This window comes from Lycium ferocissimum, chromosome 6 (genome assembly GCF_029784015.1).
Source record: "Lycium ferocissimum isolate CSIRO_LF1 chromosome 6, AGI_CSIRO_Lferr_CH_V1, whole genome shotgun sequence".
Taxonomy (NCBI): domain Eukaryota; kingdom Viridiplantae; phylum Streptophyta; class Magnoliopsida; order Solanales; family Solanaceae; genus Lycium; species Lycium ferocissimum.
The window spans coordinates 66,145,896-66,153,719 of NC_081347.1; the positions used below are offsets into that span (position 1 = coordinate 66,145,896).

General features: G+C 35.5%; 1 long non-coding RNA gene across 3 annotated transcripts; it reads left to right on the forward strand.

Moving 5' to 3' along the window:
- The first annotated feature begins 2,399 nt into the window (after positions 1–2,399).
- Positions 2,400–6,173, forward strand: LOC132060108 (uncharacterized). Of its 3 annotated transcripts, XR_009415885.1 has the most exons (4): positions 2,400–2,532; positions 2,608–2,690; positions 2,893–2,978; positions 4,241–6,173. It is a non-coding gene; the product is annotated as an uncharacterized LOC132060108 (long non-coding RNA). The 3 variants fall into 3 exon arrangements; XR_009415886.1 differs by having other exon boundaries at positions 2,400–2,697; XR_009415884.1 differs by having other exon boundaries at positions 2,400–2,690.
- Positions 6,174–7,824: the final 1,651 nt, after the last annotated feature.

The window sequence follows — 7,824 nt, forward strand, 5'->3', positions numbered from 1 at the left end:
ATGATGTATTAATTAAACGAGGATTCTCTTTCTATGATAAAATAAATTACATATTGTCTGTTTACATTGACAAATTTGATATATTATCAGCTACAATGTAAGAAGATTTTTTAAAAAATGTGTTGTATTTCTCTTGAATGCTATGGTATTGGAAGACGACATTGTTTGTGTTGGTTAGCATGGCCTTGTTTACAATGGAATTCCTTTTCGCTCTTCTTTGCTGCAAACCTCTTATTATTCCAGAATTAAAATTGATGCATGCATGATTCGAATAGTCGTATTGGTTCACAAATATCTTGAATTATGTTGTCATTTTTTTTTTGTACACAATAGTTAGGTGTCTGTTGATTCTTTTTCCCCATGGTACTCATTTTACCATGTATGCGTAGTGAATGGTTTTTATGTTTGCAATTATTCTCTGAAAATATACACCCTCTCATGAATTAAAAGTTTTATTTGACAAGTATAACATTGTGTCCTGAAGTTTACAAATATTAGATACTTCCCATTTCCTCTGTAAGCATCATTTTGAAATACTGTGGATATAGTCATTTCCCATATATACAAAGTTATGGGAAATTTAGAGTGGTTATGAAGCTACTTCCGTTAATGTGCTGATTCGGGGAGAGCCTCAATGCAAGAATATAATTTAAAGATTAGCTAAATAGTAGATATCCAAAAATCTCACATATGATATAATGCCAAATGGTTCTATCAATTCTAAAGAACTGCATAGAGGACCTGAACAGTGGTTTCTTTTCATTAAACTTTTTTTAGGATAATCTTTTGCAGAAAGACTAAACCTGGCCTCTTAGAAGTGGTTGATTAATCAGATCCGGATAGTAGTATTTGTTGTTTATACTTTGTTTTGGTCTAACCTATAAGGAAGGGTAAAAACTTAGTGACTTCATCATATGGCTTAACGGACTTCATATGGTTGTAAAACCAGATACTAGCTATAGCTCCTGCTATAGGACTTAACACGTATATCCATTGTTTATTATAACAATTTGATAAAATTGCTGATCCTAAACTTCTTGTCGGATTCATTAATGCCTCTGAGATAGGCCTGTTCATCACAATAGCAAATGTCTCAAAATTTCTAAAAGGCGGCATGAAACTCGGGGTCTCTAATTTTTAAAATTAGTTCTTAATTAATAATTTGTACATATTTGACAAAATTTTTAATACAAATATATGGTTCGGACAAAAGCTACTAGGTTCGGCCGAACCCCCACCCGAAGGGCTGGCTTCGCCCCTGGCTGTCAGGCAAATATGTAGAATGTAGAAGAGTTAAGACTCCAAATAATACAATGATAAACCATTACTCCAGTTTATCGATGAGTTCTAAGATCATGTTAACTATTACATAAGCCCATCCAAAGTTCCCACAGGTAACTTTCCAATTAGTTTAACTTCTTACTACTGATGATAGTCGGAAGTATTCCTCCACTTTGAGTTTTTCGTGTTTATTTCCTAAAGCTATTTTACGAAAACATGTACCTTTTAAGCGCATCAAGACATTATGTCAATTTCTTTAGGCAAAATGTTTTTAGAAATCAAACACTTTCAAGAGCATTTGATTTTCAAATGTGATGGCTTTAGAAATGTACTCTGAAATGAGTCCAAAGGAAGTGAAAAAACTGAAGATATCTATTTAGCATACCAGGCAAGAATAGAGTTAATTGTGACTACAGCTCCAATGACAAGTCCAGTGAGTTCTCCAACCTGCATCTGCAAAACAGAGAGAAGGATAGAGTAAGTGAAAATTCTAAAGTCCTAGGACCTTAACAATTGAAGTAATAATGAAGAAACTAAACAAAAGTGATTACTAACAGCCTGATTATCCATTGCAATGCCTACAAACAACAAACATGAGGTATAAAGTGATCAAGAATTCTAATCCAAGATACTGCAAGTCTTACCCTGTTGAGATTGTTCTAGAAATTGAAGTTGCTCTTCCTTGAACATTAACTTATAGTGCCAATTTCTAGAGTTGCACCCACGACTTGTGCTAATACATATGCTGGCACCTGAAAAGATGTCCTTTCTTGCTCATTCCTGTTTTATTTTGGGTTAACTGAGAATGGAGAAACTTACATGTCTCCATGCAGTCCTCTTACATGTTAATACATTGAAAATTATGGTGATTGTGAGATTTTTTATTTTTATTTTTTTGTTGTTGATTTGTTTATTCTTTTCTAATTTTACGATCTTTAGGTATGTTTTTTCCCAAATTTTGAGCATATAACTATTGTCACTTCAACTTCGATGCTTTTTTTTTTTTTTTTTTTTTTTTTTTTTAAAAAAAAGGGGTGGGGGGGGGGGGTCCCCACTGACTATTTTATTAATATCTCATAATTAAATAGTCTAAAAAATAACTAATCTAAAACAAAAAGGAAACAAAAAGACTAGAAACAAAAGCAAAATAGGAAAGCACAGCAATGAAATTGACGATCTCCTTTCTTCATCTATGGAGCTTTGCCGACTAAGATCAATGTAGCATTTGTCCTCTGTCTTCACTAATCGAAGGTATTATTGTTTTTTCCTTCTTTCCTTGTCCTTCGTTTGTTGAATTGATTTCCTTTGTTCTTCAAATCTGAGAAGTTGATGGTAAAGATCTAGCTGGGATTTACACTTTTCCTTCCTAAACTGAGGATTCAGGAGATTTATTCGTTGATTACTCAGAGGTATGTAGTGTCCCTCATCTCTTGCTTTTCGGTGTTGATGCTTTCGATACTCAATCAGTACTTTGTTGTGTTGGGTAGATGATGCCTTCCATGCTTTGAGTTTATTCTGAAATCAATTCAAGATGTTCCCAAAGACATGTTTTTTCCTCCATTTCTTTCCTTTCCATCTCTGATTTGATGTTTTTTGCTCTTCGGATCTAAGATGGTGCTGGTGAAGGTGCCGCTGCAATTTGCTCTTGTTCAACCCAAATCGAAGATGTATACACCTTAATCGTTGATTTCCCAGAGGTATGACTCTTGTTTCTTCCTGCTGCTGCTTTCCTTTCCTGGAGCTGTGACTTAATGTAGTGGGTAGATAGGTCACTTGTATTGAAAGTATACTAAGATTGAGAGGTTCTTGGGCAACAGAATGAGCACCTACATGTGCTAATACCACACGCTTTTCAATCTCCCATCGACTCAGTATACTCCCAAATACATGTGTTTTCCATTCTAGTCGATTAAAACGTCTGTCCTTGTAGCACTTGTGATTTTGCTGAAGTTTTTGTTGTTTGGGTATGGTTCTGCTGCTCTTGTTATTGTAGAACTTGTGAATGCATTTGACTTCTTGTTGTTTCCCAGAGGATTTGTTGTTGTTTTCCTGGTTATCTACCTGCTGATGTGACTTCAATGTTAGTCCCCGTTGATGTTCCTTCTTTAGTTGCTCTTTGTAATTAACACCTGTAAAATTAAACAAACAGTTAGTAAAAACTTCCTCAATGTTCTCCTCCCATAGGATTTGAACATGAGGAATCTCTTCCCCTTTCCTTCCTATTATCAACTCCTTTTGCATGGTCTGATTCTTAGATAAGGCTTGATTAATTTGTCACTATTCAGAATTCTTCTGCCTTGACTATCTAGTTCCTAAAAGTTGTTAGCTTCAATCGATCCTTTAGCTAGCACCTGATTGGCAAGATGGTCAGCCAATTTATTCCCTTCCCTGTAGATATGAGATATTGCCACTGTTCTTTCACTCATGATTCTCCAAATCTCTTCCATAGTGGTAACTATCTGCCATGGCACCTCCCAAGTCCTTTGTACAATATTTTTAAGCAATAGAGAGTCTGTTTCAATTAGGATTCTGTCCTCCTGAGTTGTCTCTATGTACTTTAAAGCATATAGAATTGCCAATGCTTCTGCTTGGGTGTTAGTGCGGAGGGGATCCTCCAGTTCCCTAGCCTCTGCATGAATAATATCTCCACATCTATCTCTCACACAGAATCCCCAAGAACTTCTACCAGGGTTTCCCCTTGATGCCTCGTCTGTATTCACCTTGATCCATCCATTATCAGGAGGTTTCCAAATCACTTTGGTTACTCTAACCGCATGATTATAGTGATGTAAAGCCTCCACTACAAGGGATATACTTACAATTCCTTATCCTTACCTTTATGAACAGAATCAGGGAATGCATTACCTGATATATCAACTTTGTGGTGAACTTAGATGATTTCATCATCCAACTACATGAGTTTTTCTTTCTAAGTGTTCTTTTTTTATTTTCTATTTAGGTTGGCATTCTTCAGAGGGAATAAATTTATACCTTTCTCTGCCAGTTAGGGGAATTACATTTGCTTCGCTTTATGGGATCCCTGGATATTCTATAACATCGAATAGGTTCGTTAATTCTACTTAGAGTCTCTAGAGTCATACCTTGCTTCAATTTGGCTAAGTAAGTTTTCTTCCCTCTGGCTGATTAAATTTTATATCTTTTATTTAAATTTAATGTTTTATATTGAAAAAAAATATTAGATGTAATTAACTTATAAAAGAGTAGACTCCAAACATAGATGCATGAAAATAGTGGCTTTTCGGGAACAAAGGTTAGTACTTTTCAATTCTCCGGCTTAGAGTTGCAATGATTTGCTCTGCCTTTTTAAAAAGAATCTCTTGATTCTACCTTTTATCCTTACATTCCTAATATAACTGAAAATGAAAACCTCATTGCACTATCTCAAAAAATCATTACATTTATTGTTAGCTACTCGGAGGTTTTCCCAAAGATTTCACTTTCAAGCTTGGAATTTTTTTCTAGCTTGCTCCAATTGTTATATTAGTAGCTTCTGAGTTACATCCATATAATGAGACTAAGAACTGATTTCTTTATTTTTCCTAATTCCAATTTCTTCGTTGGTGTTTTCCAAAAATCTCACATTGGCCCTTATTTAAATAACTAGCTCTTGGCGCATCGAGCATATCTCAAACCTCGAAAAGTGTGGTTGTAATTGTGATGTTTTTTTTACGGTAAAGACATGAGCATTTCAAAGGTATTACTGGAAAGATTGATATGGCAAGACAACATCTAATTCACCTGCAGCAGCAACTGAAGCTCCAGTATAGTGATACACTAGCTAACGAAGGAAAAGAAGCTTTGGTCCAACTAGAAAAGTGGTCACTTACTAAAGAAAGCATTCTAAGACAAAAGTCTAGATTTTAGTTGGATTAAGCTTGTGATGCCAATACCAAGTATTTTTCAGCAGTGATGAAAGAGAAAAGGTAGCAAAAACAAATAGTAGAACTTACATCTTTGACTGGACAAAAACTGACAGATGCAAAGGCAATCCAAGAAGAGAACATACAATTCTATAAATCACTAATGGGGACGTCAACATAATCATTACTTGCGGTAAGCAAAACTACCATGAGTAAAGGTCCAGTTTTTAGTCACCAATAGCAGGTTGAGTTGTGCAAAGAGATTACAGATCAGGAGATCTTAAAGGGCCTGCAGTATATAAGAGATGATAAAGCACTTGGCATAGATGGTTTCAATGCATTGTTTTATAAAATAGCTTGTCCACTTATTAAGGAAAGATATTTGTGCAGCTATCCATGAATTCTTCAACACCACCAGCTTATACAAAGCAGTGAACTGTACTCTCATCACCTTATTGCCTAAGGTTCCAAACCCACAGACAATCAAGGAATACAGGTCCATTGCCTGTTGTACAGTCCTCTACAAGTTGATAGCAAGGGTCCTAACAACAAGAATGAAGAATATCATGCCTCATATTATCAGTGACACCCAAGCTAGATTTATTCCAGGGAGAAGGATTGCAAACAACATCATCATGTGACATGAATTGGTCAAACGGTACTCCAGAAAAACATATATGCTAGAAGTATGCTTAAAGTAGATTCGCAAAAAACGTATGATTCAGTTGAATGGGTTTTTATAGAATAAGTCTTAACAGAATTGAAGTTTCCAGCAAAGTTCATTGGTTGGATAATGTGCTGTATGAAAACAGTGAGCTACTCAATTACCATTAATGGAGTTGTTACAGAACCATTTGAGGCAGCTAAAGGCTTAAGGCAAGGGGATCCAATGTCCCCTTACCTTTTTGCAATAATAATGGAGTACTTGAGTAGATTTCTCAATGAACTGGCAGATAACAAGCAATACAAATATCATCCCAAATGTGTCAAAGTTAAATTGACCTATCTTTCTTTTGCAGATGATCTTTTGTTATTTCCTAGAGGTGACAGAGTCTCTATCCAGTTGCTCTATGACAAATTTGACTTGTTCTCCAAAGCTTCAGGTCTCAAAGCAAACCTAGCTAAAAGCAGCATTTATTTTGGAGGGGTGGACAGTGCTGAACAATAATGCATAATTCAGCAACTTGGTATTACACTTGGGCAACTACCTTTCAAATACTTAGGTATTCCCCTATTTACAAAGAAGCTAAGCATTCTCCAATGGCAACCTTTGATAGAAAAAATTGTAGCAAAAATAGCTTCTTGGACAGCCAAAAAACTGTCCTATGCAGGTAGAGTGCAGCTAGTCAAAACAGTTGTGTTTGGGATACAATCCTACTGGGCACAAATCTTTTTAATACATTCCAAAGTAATCAAGACCATAGAAGCGTATAGTAGAAGTTATATATGGTCGGGTACTAATGAGATTACCAAAAAGGCACTAGTCTCATGGAGTAAAATGTGTTAGCCAAAGGCTGCAGGAGGACTTCATATGTTTGATCTAAAAATCTGGAATAGGACAGCTATAACACCTCGTGCATTCGGGCTAGAGTTCGAATTGTAAGACGGGGGTATAATGGAACCAATATGAGGAGTATAAGAAGTATTTTGAAAACTAATCAAGTCATAAGAAGAGTCATTGGACAAAGCAAAGTCGGAAGACACTCTATAGAGCATATTTTCAAGTTAGTTTGCAAAAGGTTTCGCTTCAAGTGACTATAACCCCTTTATTAATTGGGAATTTGGTAAAACTTTCTTAATTAAAGTTGTAGCCCTTTTAAATACCTTTCCAACGATATCTTATGGAGGTTAATCAAGCATCTGCACAAAAAGTTATGACCGTTTTATTGAAGGGTCACAGAGTAGTTTGCTCACTGAAAATTGCCATGACTAAATACAGACCAAATATACGGTCCGTATTTTGAGATACGGTCTATGGTCCATATATATGAATCGTATAATCACCTCGACATTATGTTTTTATGCCATGAGAATATATGGTCCATAAATACGGACCGTATCTCAAAATACGGATCGTATTTATGGTCCATATTTCTCCTGACGTAGTTAAGTATAAATACACCAGTTTAGTCTTCTAACTCTATTTTTCATTCCTTCAAGCCCATCAATCCAAGACATTAAGGTGAGCCCTTCCAAGTCAATTCTAACATGTATTCATGTAATCTAATTAGGAAATCATTAGTTTTAACCTAGGGTTTTCAAGAAAATGCATCTCAAGGCTCAAGGTTTAAGCTTTTGGAATTCTATTACGAGTTTTGGAGCAATCACGTTCTTCCCCACAATCAAGGTTTCTAACCTAGGGTTTCTATCTACGTGTGGAATTCTAGGAGATCAAAGATTTAAGCTTTTGGAATTCTAGGAAATCATTATTTCTAACCTAGGGTTTTTATCTACGTGTGGGAATATCATTGTTCTTCCCCATACCGCATTCTTCCATGATTATACAAAGTTCACCCAAAACTAGGATTGTAGACATGTTTATGATAACCCTAAGCTCATGTACCATGATATACCATGTTTGTATTGATAATTCGTTATTGTATTCTTGATATTTCGTTTTGGTTATTGAGAATATGTTCGTAATCTATGAAAACCCATACTT